At 50.1% G+C, this 12,839-nt stretch overlaps 1 long non-coding RNA gene and 1 pseudogene across 1 annotated transcript; both read right to left on the minus strand.

The window, feature by feature from the left end:
• LOC147629328 (protein CHROMATIN REMODELING 25 pseudogene) overlaps window positions 1-12,839 on the minus strand; it is a 39,728-nt pseudogene that overhangs the window by 5,769 nt on the left and 21,120 nt on the right.
• LOC147629329 (uncharacterized) lies at window positions 516-7,629 on the minus strand. Its single transcript, XR_015268006.1, has 2 exons — window positions 5,747-7,629; window positions 516-1,871 (listed from the first exon to the last, which is right to left on the minus strand). It is a non-coding gene; the product is annotated as an uncharacterized LOC147629329 (long non-coding RNA).

Genomic DNA, 12,839 nt, shown 5'->3' on the forward strand with positions numbered 1-12,839 from the left:
CCAGCCTTAGCATATTCAAGTTCTCAACTTTGTTGGCAAGTCAATTTACAAGCATACCTTGTATCCTAACTACCATACTGATTATGCTAACTCTTGGTATGCTAGTCAGTATAATAGTTATGCCTATAAGTATATTGGGTATGCTCTAGTGGTGCTAACTAGCATACTATGTATGCTAACTAGCTTAATCAGACTCTAAACCAGCACAGAATATAAGGTTTGCAATCTAGCATACCGGGTATGCTAACTAGCATATTGTTTATGCTAATTAGCTTACTCAAGTGTTCACCAACACACTCAATATGCTAGTATTGCATTCTTAGAATGTTTATAAGAATACAGAGTATGCCAACACTAGAATAGGTATGTCCCACATGCCTTGTAAGTGTAGGGTGACACAACACATAAGAACCCCGTTTTGGTCACAAAAGAATCGAATAGTACAAAAGGTGATTCTTAACATCTTAAATGAAAGTCAGAACAGTTTTGGACATTGAAAAGGTGATCCCATCATGATATCACAATATCAAATGACTTTAGATAGTTTTGAATTTTACAAAAAGTCTGCTGCTGCTAACTCCATAAAGTTACATCATAAAAAAATACATAGGAAGGACATTCTACTGCCAAGCCTATTTGCCGTGCCCACGGTGCACGTATTTATGCTTCACTGGTTCCTGCTTCTGCTTAGCCTCTTCTTTCTGCATCTGCTTCTCTAATCTTTCCCTGTCCAGCCTTTCCCTCTCATGCCTTTCAGCTTCTAGGTCAGCCTCCCTTTGTTGCTGACGGATCGCTGCCCTCAACATGGCTTCATCCTTTTGTCTTATATCTAATTGCACCTTGCCGATGACTGCATCATAAAATAAGTCAGGGCCGGTATCAAACATGTTTTCAGCTGTATATGCTGCACGATCCTTTGATTGCAACCATAGAAATAGCCAGTCAGTCAAAGTGCCTCCTAGGAATTGTTGTCGCTGCTCAATAGTCTGATGCTCTAACTTGGGAGTAATAAAGCAAGTTCCTTCATTGTTCTAGTACACTTTGTATCAACTATCATCAATGATAATAGTGTTTTTGGGCCCGAAATCCGGAACGTGCATCCAAAAGAGCTTCAAGTTCTTGAAGAACACAGGCTTATTCATAATCTTCCAAGGCTAGCCATTGCAATGGTAGTGTGTAAAAACACCTGCTAGCCTTGACTGCTACTCTTTGAATACAATATCTAGTATTCCATTCACTTTACGCTGCATGCTGGTGCTCCATATAAAAACATAGAAATATTGGAGGCACCAATCCAAAAATCTGTGGTTGTCTTTGTGACAAAACAATGTTCGCTCAACATTGATATTGTACGTTACCATTTTCTTTGCATATGCAGGAGGCTGTTCGCCATACTAACCCTCTACAACACAAACCAGTAGGCCATTCAAATCAAGTATGAGAGCCCACTTATCGCTTGCTAGAAGCTTTGGCACCCATATTGGGTCAGCTAGAGGATACCACTCACTAATTAAAACCGGTCTATGGACACATAAAGCGGTAGTTCATTCACAAATAACCTGGACTTACTCAGACACACAATCACAGAATCCTCGCTCCCTCGCTCAACAACACATTGGCCCCGAAGTCCGGCGCCCCTTGCGGTATTTCTTTATTGTTAAAAAGGTTGGGAAATACAAAGCACAAGTGCAACAAAGCACTCTACATGCATCAGCTGAGTTTTACAAATTCTGGGAGAAATTTGCCAGCATAACTGCATTAAAACTGTTCCATAACATCTCAGAATGAGTCCCAACTGACAGGCTCACTTCCATAGGCATCAGGCTACCCAATGGAGTCCAAAACATCACAATTCAGCTTGCTGTAATTTTCTGCACAGACCTGTTTTCAGCCCAAAATAACCCTTGTACTGTCCTGGAGGACTTTAGCAAAGTCCTACTGCATTTTGGCATCAACCGGGCAACATAACAGCCCAAAAACAGCACCTAAACAGTGCTGAAACAGCATTGTATTGAAGAGGTTATTACCCTCTTCCGTCCCTGCTTTGGTGTAGGAACCAACTACACCTGTTCCTGTTCAAGGAGGCAACTAACCTTTGCATATAAGCATGAAATTCACACAACTGTACCTGATTTTATCTGATGAGAGCGTTTCCATAGTCTGCAAGAGAGAGAAAGAGAGAGAGAGGCTGTGGGGAGCAAGCTCAACCCTCAATTGATGAGTTGTAGGGCAAGGGAGTACACCACCATAGCTGTTTTTCCTGCAACAAAACCACACGATGGCTGCAAATGAGCCTACTCTTCCCAAATTCCCACGCTTCCCTCTTCTCAATGAGGAAAATGCACCAAAATTTGACACTTGGCACATTTTTAAGCCTTTTCCACATGCAATCTTCCAGGCTAAAAATCTCCTGACTGGTTCACATTCTCACAACAGTCCTTTGTCAGCTTTTGGTCCCCTTGACATTCCGCACAAACTGACGCGAACACTTTTCAATTCCGACACTGCCAAAAATAGGAGTTCCCTAGATTTTAGGGATGATGTCATCTGCATTCCTTCTGGTCTCCTGACCATCTTTGACCACTATGGTCACTTCAAAATTTGCTTAGAATTCAAGATACATTCACATTTCGGTGGCGGCCACTTACTAGTGTAAACCGGCCTATGCCCTCATTCAGTGGCCATGTCCTGGACACTGTCATTCATCTTTCAGTGCAGTTCTCAGGCTTAGCCAACCACTGGTCCAAAGTCCCACTGGCTGACCCATTCTGACATTGCAATGGCCCAAGCCCTTCCAAGAGATCCCGGGGGAAAACAATAGCAACCAAAGAGAAAGAAAAGAAAAATATATATATTTATAAAGAAATGTAAATAAAGAAAATAACTGCAAAAAGTTTCACCTCCTGGTGACATACCCCCCTCTTGATAGAAGCAGGCGACCTCGATTGCAAGTCCACATGCAAACGGATGACACAGGACGATCACAAGATTCCGGAGGTGATTAGTGTCATCGCATGTATCTCCTGCCAACGGATGACACGGGGCGATGATAGGCATTCCCCACTACCATTTGTGCCATCGCAGGTTCAAGCCTTTCAAATACATGTTTCCAGATGCAACACAGGGCGATAGCATATATCTTGTACTATTAGTGTCACAACATGTAAATCATTCATTTGAAGCGTAACAGATATAACTTCAAAGCACTGAAAGTTCATTCATTGATTAAGTCATTGACAACAAATGTCAAAACTGTACATTGCCAAACATATAATACAAATGTACAGGTGATTCAGAATTCAAGTTCAAAAAGCAGAAATAACTGGGACAGACTCTCCTTTTAGCTTCACATCCAGAACATGAGTCTTGTCCCTATTTACAATTGTGATTTTCCTGTTGAAAGCATCCAACACTGCATGTTTCCTATGACACCATGGAATTCCCAATAAGACATCACATCCCTTCAAGGGCATGATAAGAAACTCCTCTATGTTGACATAACTCTGTATATGCATGTGAAGTTTGCCAAGTATGGGAGTGACAGGAACTGAATGCCCAGGGCATGCCAAATCAGCCTGTCCAACTGGTCCCATCTCTTCAGCACGAATTCCCAACTTGGCTGCCAATGCCGGTGAAATAAAGTTGGCTCGAGCACCAGGGTCAAAGAAAATCAGCACTGTAGCATCTCTGATTTTACCCCATGCTCTACACAATTCTGTCGCATCATCACATGGCTGGTCACCAACCATGTCAGGTATCAATCCTGCACTCGGCATTGTCTTCTTCTTGGGTGGCCCTTGTTTATCCTCCGCATCTTTTGGTGGCTGTTGTGGACATTTTGCAGCCATATGTCCTTTCTGTTCACAGATGAAACATTTCCCAGCTTGCATCAATGCCTTTCTCTCTTCAAATGACTTGCCATAGAGTGGCCTCTTCTGTCCTTTGTCTTGAGGTTCCTTCTTCACTGTGCTCTTAAAGCCACGTGAACCTCCCTGTAGCAATGCATTAGCCATGTTTGCATTCTCAATGAGCTGAGTCATATTAGAAACATTGGTCTTAATGCAATAATCCCTGATTTCTTTGGGCAAACCACAGCAATACTTCTCTATTTGCTCTGACAGTGGCACTGTCCTGTAAGAAGTTACTGGCAAGAGTGCATCCCAAAACTTCTTATTGTACTCTTCCAGATTTGCACAATTAGCTGCATCCAGTTTGTGCCATGCTGTCATCACATCCACTTCGAAGGTGTTTGTCAGCCATGCAAAAGAGAATTGTTGCTTGAATTGGACCCATGTAGCAGGTGCCTGTCCTTGCATCAACAATGAAGTCCACCACTGCAATGCATTACCTTTCAAGAAAGTAGCAGCCTTCCGCACCTTAGAAGACTCTGTAAAGTTACCCCCAGTGTATGCTGCATCAAACTGCTGAATGAAAGTCAGCGCTTTCAATTTGTCCCGCATCCCACTGAAAGTCTCAAACTTTACTGCTTGACCTCCTTCTTTGTAATCCTTTTGCACCTTTTCTGCATCAGTCCTTACTGCTCTTTGTCCACTAGGTTGAGAAAATTCAGCCACACTGACAGGTGCTGCGGGCCCCAATGTTGGACTAAAATAAGTTTGAAATCCGGGCTGCACACCTATATTGGCATAAAGAGGGTTCACAGCTTCCATAGGCATCATTCCTGGTGACCCTCTTGACATCAGTCCTGGTAAAACTGTGGGCGGCCTAGCCATGGCCTGGAAAACAGACCCACCACCAAAATAGCCAGGCTGGAAAGCAACGAATGGAGGAATGGTCGGCATGACCCTTTGCACATTACTTTCCTGGCCATTAAATGCATGTACCTGTGCCTGTGTAACATGCTGCACTGGATCAGCTGCCACTGCTGGTGTCTGCTCTACATGCTGTGGCATCCTTGGCATTTGTTCCTGTGCCCTCTCAACTGCATGCTCAGATGATTCAGCCTGGGAATCCCCTGTCCTTGACTGCAAATACCTCTTTATCCTGGGATTCTTCACCAACTGTTCAAAGGTACCAACCATGCTCAGGAGTTGCGCATGAAATAAATCCTCTTGTTCCTGTTCTTCCTCTAACAAGGCTGGCTGTACTATTGGCTCCATCCGAGCAGAGGCTGACACCTGGGCACCTGTCACCTCTATATGGTGTCTGCAAGTAGGAGAGGAACTCTCTTCGGCAGGGAGCTTGCCTTTCCCTTTTTCTGTCATACTGTCAACTGAAAGTTTAAGGGAACCTGTATCCAAAGAAAGAGAACGTACTCTTTCTCACCTGTAATCAATTGTGCCTCACTATGTGTGTCTCTTGTTCACCCAATCCAATCCGTGTCCGGGCTCTTGCAGAAAAGAGGACCCGATCCCGGCAATGGAACCATAAAACCGGTCTATGGACACATAAAGCGGTAGTTCATTCACAAATAACCTGGACTTACTCAGACACACAATCACAGAATCCTCGCTCCCTCGCTCAACAACACATTGGCCCCGAAGTCCGGCGCCCCTTGCGGTATTTCTTTATTGTTAAAAAGGTTGGGAAATACAAAGCACAAGTGCAACAAAGCACTCTACATGCATCAGCTGAGTTTTACAAATTCTGGGAGAAATTTGCCAGCATAACTGCATTAAAACTGTTCCATAACATCTCAGAATGAGTCCCAACTGACAGGCTCACTTCCATAGGCATCAGGCTACCCAATGGAGTCCATCAGCTTGCTGTAATTTTTTGCATAGACCTGTTTTCAGCTCTGTTTTCAGCCCAAAATAACCCTTGTACTGTCCTGGAGGACTTTAGCAAAGTCCTACTGCATTTTGGCATCAACCGGGGAACATAACAGCCCAAAAACAGCACCTAAACAGTGCTGAAACAGCATTGTATTGAAGAGGTTATTACCCTCTTCCGTCCCTGCTTTGGTGTAGGAACCAACTACACCTGTTCCTGTTCAAGGAGGCAACTAACCTTTGCATATAAGCATGAAATTCACACAACTGTACCTGATTTTATCTGATGAGAGCGTTTCCATAGTCTGCAAGAGAGAGAAAGAGAGAGAGAGGCTGTGGGGAGCAAGCTCAATCCTCAATTGATGAGTTGTAGGGCAAGGGAGTACACCACCATAGCTGTTTTTCCTGCAACAAAACCACACGATGGCTGCAAATGAGCCTACTCTTCCCAAATTCCCACGCTTCCCTCTTCTCAATGAGGAAAATGCACCAAAATTTGACACTTGGCACATTTTTAAGCCTTTTCCACATGCAATCTTCCAGGCTAAAAATCTCCTGACTGGTTCACATTCTCACAACAGTCCTTTGTCAGCTTTTGGTCCCCTTGACATTCCGCACAAACTGACGCGAACACTTTTCAATTCCGACACTGCCAAAAATAGCAGTTCCCTAGATTTTAGGGATGATGTCATCTGCATTCCTTCTGGTCTCCTGACCATCTTTGACCACTATGGTCACTTCAAAATTTGCCTAGAATTCAAGATACATTCACATTTCGGTGGCGGCCACTTACTAGTGTAAACCGGCCTATGCCCTCATTCAGTGGCCATGTCCTGGACACTGTCATTCATCTTTCAGTGCAGTTCTCAGGCTTAGCCAACCACTGGTCCAAAGTCCCACTGGCTGACCCATTCTGACATTGCAATGGCCCAAGCCCTTCCAAGAGATCCCGGGGGAAAACAACAGCAACCAAAGAGAAAGAAAAGAAAAATAAATATATTTATAAAGAAATGTAAATAAAGAAAACAACTGCAAAAAGTTTCACCTCCTGGTGACACTAATAATAACCTCCTCAGAGGGATGAACAAAATTCAAGTACATCCATATTTGATAGACGCGTACACAGTAGCGGTGCAGGCGCCTCTCAATCTCAAATTTTTCTCTTTTAAGCTGCCTGGCCTTGGCGATTTGCCTTTTTGTAGCTTTTTCCATTCAATGGAAAAATTTAAATCATGCAGGGCAATTAAAACGTATTTCTCTTCCCCTGCAACACAACACAGGTGTCGAATGAAGAAATCATAAAAGACAAACAAAATATACTGGACTATTGCACACTTATATTTACTCCAAAAAGACCTTTTTCATTATAAATTTTCAAAAAGTTACATGATGCCACAAGAGGCGCAGTAAGCAAAAAAGTTCTACATATGAGGGTAAGGGCATGTAGATGACAGGAATGGGCACACTCAGTGAGGACATAATAGTTACGGGCACATCTACTACACGGTCAATGTCAATGTTTCATTTTTCACATTATCTCCAAAAATATGATCAGATATTGCATCTGGCCTATGAGCTGCACCATGAGAATTTGTCGTAACATCTTCCTTCTCCACTTTAGCACCTACAGCAGTTGCAATGATGACATCTGTGGTATGCACCTGATCGGACACTAAATTTCCCACATTCTCTACCATAGTTGTTTTTGTATGGCGTACGAACGTACTCGTATGGTACGGTGTCGTACTCGTATGGTACGGTGTCGTACGAAATCATACATACAGGTACTTTTTTGTGGTATGCTGATTTTATTTGCTCAAATGTAAGTTCCTAGAAGAGTCCAGGAACATGCCCAAATTCATATAATAAATCTGGCTGCTGCTGCAGGTTCTATTTGTTGAACTGTACAGACTTTCACCCTTCAATGTTTTGTTTCCAAGCCCCCCCACCCAAAACAAATTAATGAATACAATTTAATAAAAAATTGGGAGGGCATAACCCCCGAACCCGCGCTACTCGCCACGTTTTAATTTGTTACTCACAACAAAGCCGTTTAGTGAAAATGATTTAGAATTTGAGATAATTTGAGACACTTTTCAAAGATTTGGAGAGAGAGAGAGAGAGCTCATCCTGGAACGATTTGACTCGCCTGCGAGCTCCGCTCTCCCCCCCCCCCCCCGCTGCTTCTCGCCATCGCGCCTCACTTTCCCCCCCCGCCAGCCCTCCGCGGTCTCCTCCGCCCTCTCCCCCACCTTCTTCATCGCGCCCCTCTGCGCCACCTCCCCACCGCCTTCTGCCTCGCGTTTCTCCCCCGCCTTCACCCCCCCGCCTCCACTCCCCCGCCTCCCTCCTCTTCTCCGCTTTCTTCCCTCCCCGCCTTCTCTTCCTTCGCCTCCCTCCTCGCTGCATTCCCCGCCTCTCCCCCCGCCGTTTACTTCCTTGCCCATTCTTTTTTTTTTTTTTTTCCCCCTCCGCCTCTCTAACATCCTTCACCTCCCTCTCTCTTCTCTCCCCCGCCACCTCTCCCCCCTCCGCCCTCTTTCTCCTCCCTTTCGTCCCGCCCCTCCGCCCACCGTTAACTCCTCCCCGCCTCAGCTCCCCCCCCCCGCGCCCCGCCCCCGCTATCCTGTAGCCCTCCGCTTCTCTTTTTTCCTCGCAGGGCTGTGTCCCTCCCGTTGGTGACCCCGGTTTCTGGCTTTTTCCCTCTGGAGGACTCCATGGAAGCCGCTCCGACTAACCCTGCCGATTCCGGTCTCCGTCTGGAGTTCACAGCTGAAGATCTTCAGTTGTTTGTTTCCACAGTTTCCGCTCTTGAGGCCTCCTCCTTGGTCTGCAAGATAGTGGGTAGCCGTCCGATGCGGAGAGAGCTTCGCGACCTTCTGCAAGGCAGCCTTGTTGGCGTGCCCGCCAAGATCGTCAGCGTGGATTTTTTGGGACGTGGCTACTATCAGGTGGATTTCGAGTCCCCACAGGCAGCTCAGATGGTGCTGGCTCGGAGCCCCATTGCCCTCCGCTCTTCCCGGGCGTTCCTGGCGCGATGGACTCATGGTTTCGACCCCGCTTCTGACCCGCTAGGCAGGCGCGACAGGTTTCCCCGTCACTATCTGTTTTCCTGGACTCCGTAGGGAGTACTTGCCCCTCTTGTCATCCATTGGCAAGGCGTTCGGGCAGGTGGTGGAGACGCCTCAGACAGCGGCTTCAGTGATTGCTCGGGCAGCAGGACTCCCGGCCATTCGGGTTGTGGTTCCGTCATCGGAGTCCCTCCCGAAGACGATCCTTCTCCCTTGTCTTTCTGGAGGACATATGATACAGCGCGTGGAGTATTCGGGCCTCCCCGGCCAGTGTTACATATGTCGGGAGATGGGCCATCTCGCACGCGCCTGTCCCCGCAAGGGGGCTCATCCTTCACGTTATGCCGCCTCCGGACCCCCTGCAGGAGACCCGAGGGGTGGCCATCCACTTCAGAGACCGGACATCCCTGGCTCGTCACAGCAGGCGCCATCATCTGACGAGCAGGCCCCGGCGGAGGATGCCGCGCAGTCCCAGGAGGCTGGCGGACGGCAGGAGGTTCGCCGGCGGAAACGCCCGGCCCGCAGGGGCCGTCGTCGCAGACGCCAGCAGGCAGCACAGGCTGGCGGACAGGCGACTCCGGCTGGCGTACAGGCACCTATCCGCACTTATGCTCCTGTCAGGGATAGGCGGCCAGCAGGTCCCACCCCGATGGACGAGGATTCAGACTCAGTGCCCGTTGAGGCCGCTGGTGGAGCCTCCCACGTGGAGATCCCGCTCCCGCCTCCCCCCGCGGGGGGCCCCCCACCCTCCTTGGAGCAGATTCCTGAGGATCCTGGGCCGCACTCTTCGACCCCCGGCTCCCCTTCCCCTCACCCGGAGAGCACTCCTTCCACCCTTCCTTCTCCCCCCCCAGCCCCCCCTCTCCCGCCTCCCCCGGCGGCCCCCCCTGACACCTATCCTCTGGCAGATGCCTCTCCATCCTCTCCTCGCTCTCCCCCCTCCTCGCCACGAGCCCCCATCCCTCCCTCGGCCTCTCCAGGATACTTCGCCAGACCACCCACTGCCCCGGGGCAGCGCAGCTGGGTAGGCCAGAGCTCAGTCCAGCGGCTGTTCCACCGCCACTCCGGGCCGGTGGAGATGGCAATCCTCGCCTCGCCCGCCACAGAGTTCTCTCCAGCCTCCCCTGGGGGGCCCCCGCGAGTGATGGGGCTACCAGTGGATTACGGTTTTTTCAGGTGCCTCCAGCTGGACGCTGGCCCGTTCGAGACACTGGTCGCGCCCTTGCGCGTTTGCGTGGTGTGCCATCCCTCTCGTTCTCCCTCTGTGGTGAGCAGCATGGTGGCTTTCTCCTTTCCTCTCAGTGTTGCCCCAGACACAGCATGGGATTGCAACTCTGTAGAGGAAGTTTTGCGTGATCAGATACTGGAGTTTTCTCACCACTTCAGTGACTTGGGGCTCACGGACCTATTGCAGACCCGATTACACTCAGCCCGCATGAGCCTGTTTGGTATAGGAGACTGGCGGGCGGATCCGGTCCACACCTCAGTTGAGGCGGTGCTTCTGATTCTCCTCCATGCCGCCCCGAGGGTGCAGCCTACCTTTAGATACATATATGCAGAGGATTGGTCTCACGCCTATGCCCTGGACAGGGCGAAGGCGGAGTGGGGCTGGACACAGAGACAGGTCACCCTCTTTTTGGAGAGACTCCGCACCCGGACAGACAGTGATTATTCTCCCTTCAAGCCGGCGCCCAAGACTCACAGAGTGGAGGGCAGATCATCCGGGCCGGCTGAGAGGGGTGAGCCAGTGGAGGCTGCTTCACTTGCCATAGCTCATCCATGAGGATCCTCTCATGGAACATCCAGGGTCTCGGTGGACATCGCTGCTACATTGGCCGGGGCAGACTTCGCCAGGAGATCCAGAGGGCTCTCGTTGGAGGACCCATCGATATCCTTTTCATCCAGGAGCACCACCTTTCTGCCGGGCGTACCCGCACGTGCGGGAAGATCTTGCCAGGCAGGAGTCACACTTTTTGGTCACCGGCATATGGCTCCCAGGGGAACCAGGGTGGAGTATGCATCTCAGTCAGCGAGCAGCTTCTATCTGAAGTTGTGGACTCTGGCATTCTGGTCCAGGGTCGTGCGCAGTGGATCATCCTTCGGGTTGGGGAAGACCGCATTGGCTTCCTCAACTTCTACGCCCCTAATGGGGCGACCGGGAGAGCCGAGTTCTGGAGCACCATTAGGCAGTCCCTCCCCTTGGCAGACCACTGGTGCCTCGGAGGGGATTGCAACATGCTGGAGGATGCAGAGGACAGGATGGGGGGCAGCCAGGAGACCATTCATGGGCCGGAGCTAGCTGCCTGGGAGGAACTAGTGCTTCAGGTGAGAGGCCAGGATCCGTGGACTCTCCCGGAGTTTGGCAGGTTGCAGGGGAGCTTATCTTTCTCGCGCTCGGATAGACGGGCCACAGGGGTTAACCTTTCCCGCATCGACAGGTTTTACATTGATGAGTGGGCCTGTGATAGAGGTGGCACAGTGGGCACACTTGCAGGCTCCTCGTTTTCAGATCACTATCCAGTGCTTCTCCAGATCGAGGACCCCACGAGAGGAGAGCAGGGCCAGAGCGTCCGGATTCCAGATTGTCTCATAGAGGAGCCCGAGATTGCGATCAGAGTTGAGCAGGTCTGGCAGGAGCTGCAGTTCAGGAGAGGATCGGCAGCCAGCGATCTTGCCAGTGGCTTGCAGGAGATTAGCCAGATGCTCAGACAGGCTGCCTTGGACCGGCTAGAGGCTTTCAGAGAGCAGGAGAGGAGCCTACGGAGGAGTCTAGCGTCCCTCCAGAGACTCCAGGAGAGGGATCCTACGAGCCCTTGGATCTCAGAGCAGATGGAGTCAGCTCGCACGGAGATCAGATCCATCGAGGAGAGGAGGGTGGAGTTCCGATTCCATGCTCGGGCTTCCTTTTGGACACAGGCTGGGGACAGAGTGACTCGAGATTTCTTTGAGGCGACAGGGCCTCGCTTCAGGCGAGAGGGTCTCAGGCGTCTCCGGCAGGCTGATGGCCAGGTTGTGGTGGATCCCCCCAGGGTTCGGGCTATAGCCACAGATTTTTACAGGGACCTTCTCTCTGCTGAGCCAGCAGATGACAGGGTGAGAGAGGCTCGGGAGGCAGTCTGGAGCTTCACGAGACCGGTTGTGCCGGCCCATTTACAGCACTCCCTTCTCTCCCCCTTCTCGGATACGGAACTGGAGGAGGCTCTTCAGGCATTACCTCGGGGCAAATGCCCAGGAGAGGACGGTCTTTCGGTGGCTTTCTTCCAGAGGTACTGGGGCCTCTTACACAGGGGCTTCAGATTGGCATTCCAGGAGATTATGGAGTCAGGAGTCATGCCGGACAGCATGGCTGAGGGTTTGATCCACTTGATCCCCAAAGAGGGAGGAGACAGACTGGAGATTAGACAGTGGAGACCGATCACCTTGCTAGGCACGGCCTACAAGGTCCTAGCTAAGGCGATCAGCAGGCGGCTTCAGCCTCACCTTCCGGACATCATCCACTCCACGCAGACTGGCTTCATCCAGGATAGGAGCATTCTGGATAACATTTTCTCCTTCTGGGAGGCTACGGCTCTGGCTAGATTTCGACAGGAGGATCTGGCAGTGCTCCTTCTCGACTTCGAGAAGGCATATGATCGGGTGGACTGGGCCTTCTTGGAAGGCACTATGGAGAGGATGGGCTTCCCCCCTCAGTGGATCCGTGGGGTCTCTGCGCTCTACTCATCGGCTCATAGCCAGGTGCTGATACAGGGCGTGCGCGGAGAGAGGTTCCAGCTCTCGCGCTCGGTGCGGCAGGGGTGTCCCTTAGCGCCCTTTCTTTTTCTTTTTGTGGCGGAGGCCATGAGCACTTTTTTGACGGCACAGGATACAGGTTTGCGGGGCCTCCAGCTTCCCATCCGTACCTCGGAGGAGCTCCTAGACTCGGAGTTTGCGGATGACACTGCTGTCTATCTTCAGGGAGGTGAGGAGAACCTCCGCCGCTTCGCCTTAGCCATGGACAGGTTTTGCAGAGCTTCGGGCGCTTTGATCAACTGGCACA

Source organism: Cibotium barometz, chromosome 18 (assembly GCF_041138505.1).
Source record: "Cibotium barometz isolate CiBa-2024 chromosome 18, ASM4113850v1, whole genome shotgun sequence".
NCBI classification, from domain to species: Eukaryota; Viridiplantae; Streptophyta; class Polypodiopsida; order Cyatheales; family Cibotiaceae; genus Cibotium; species Cibotium barometz.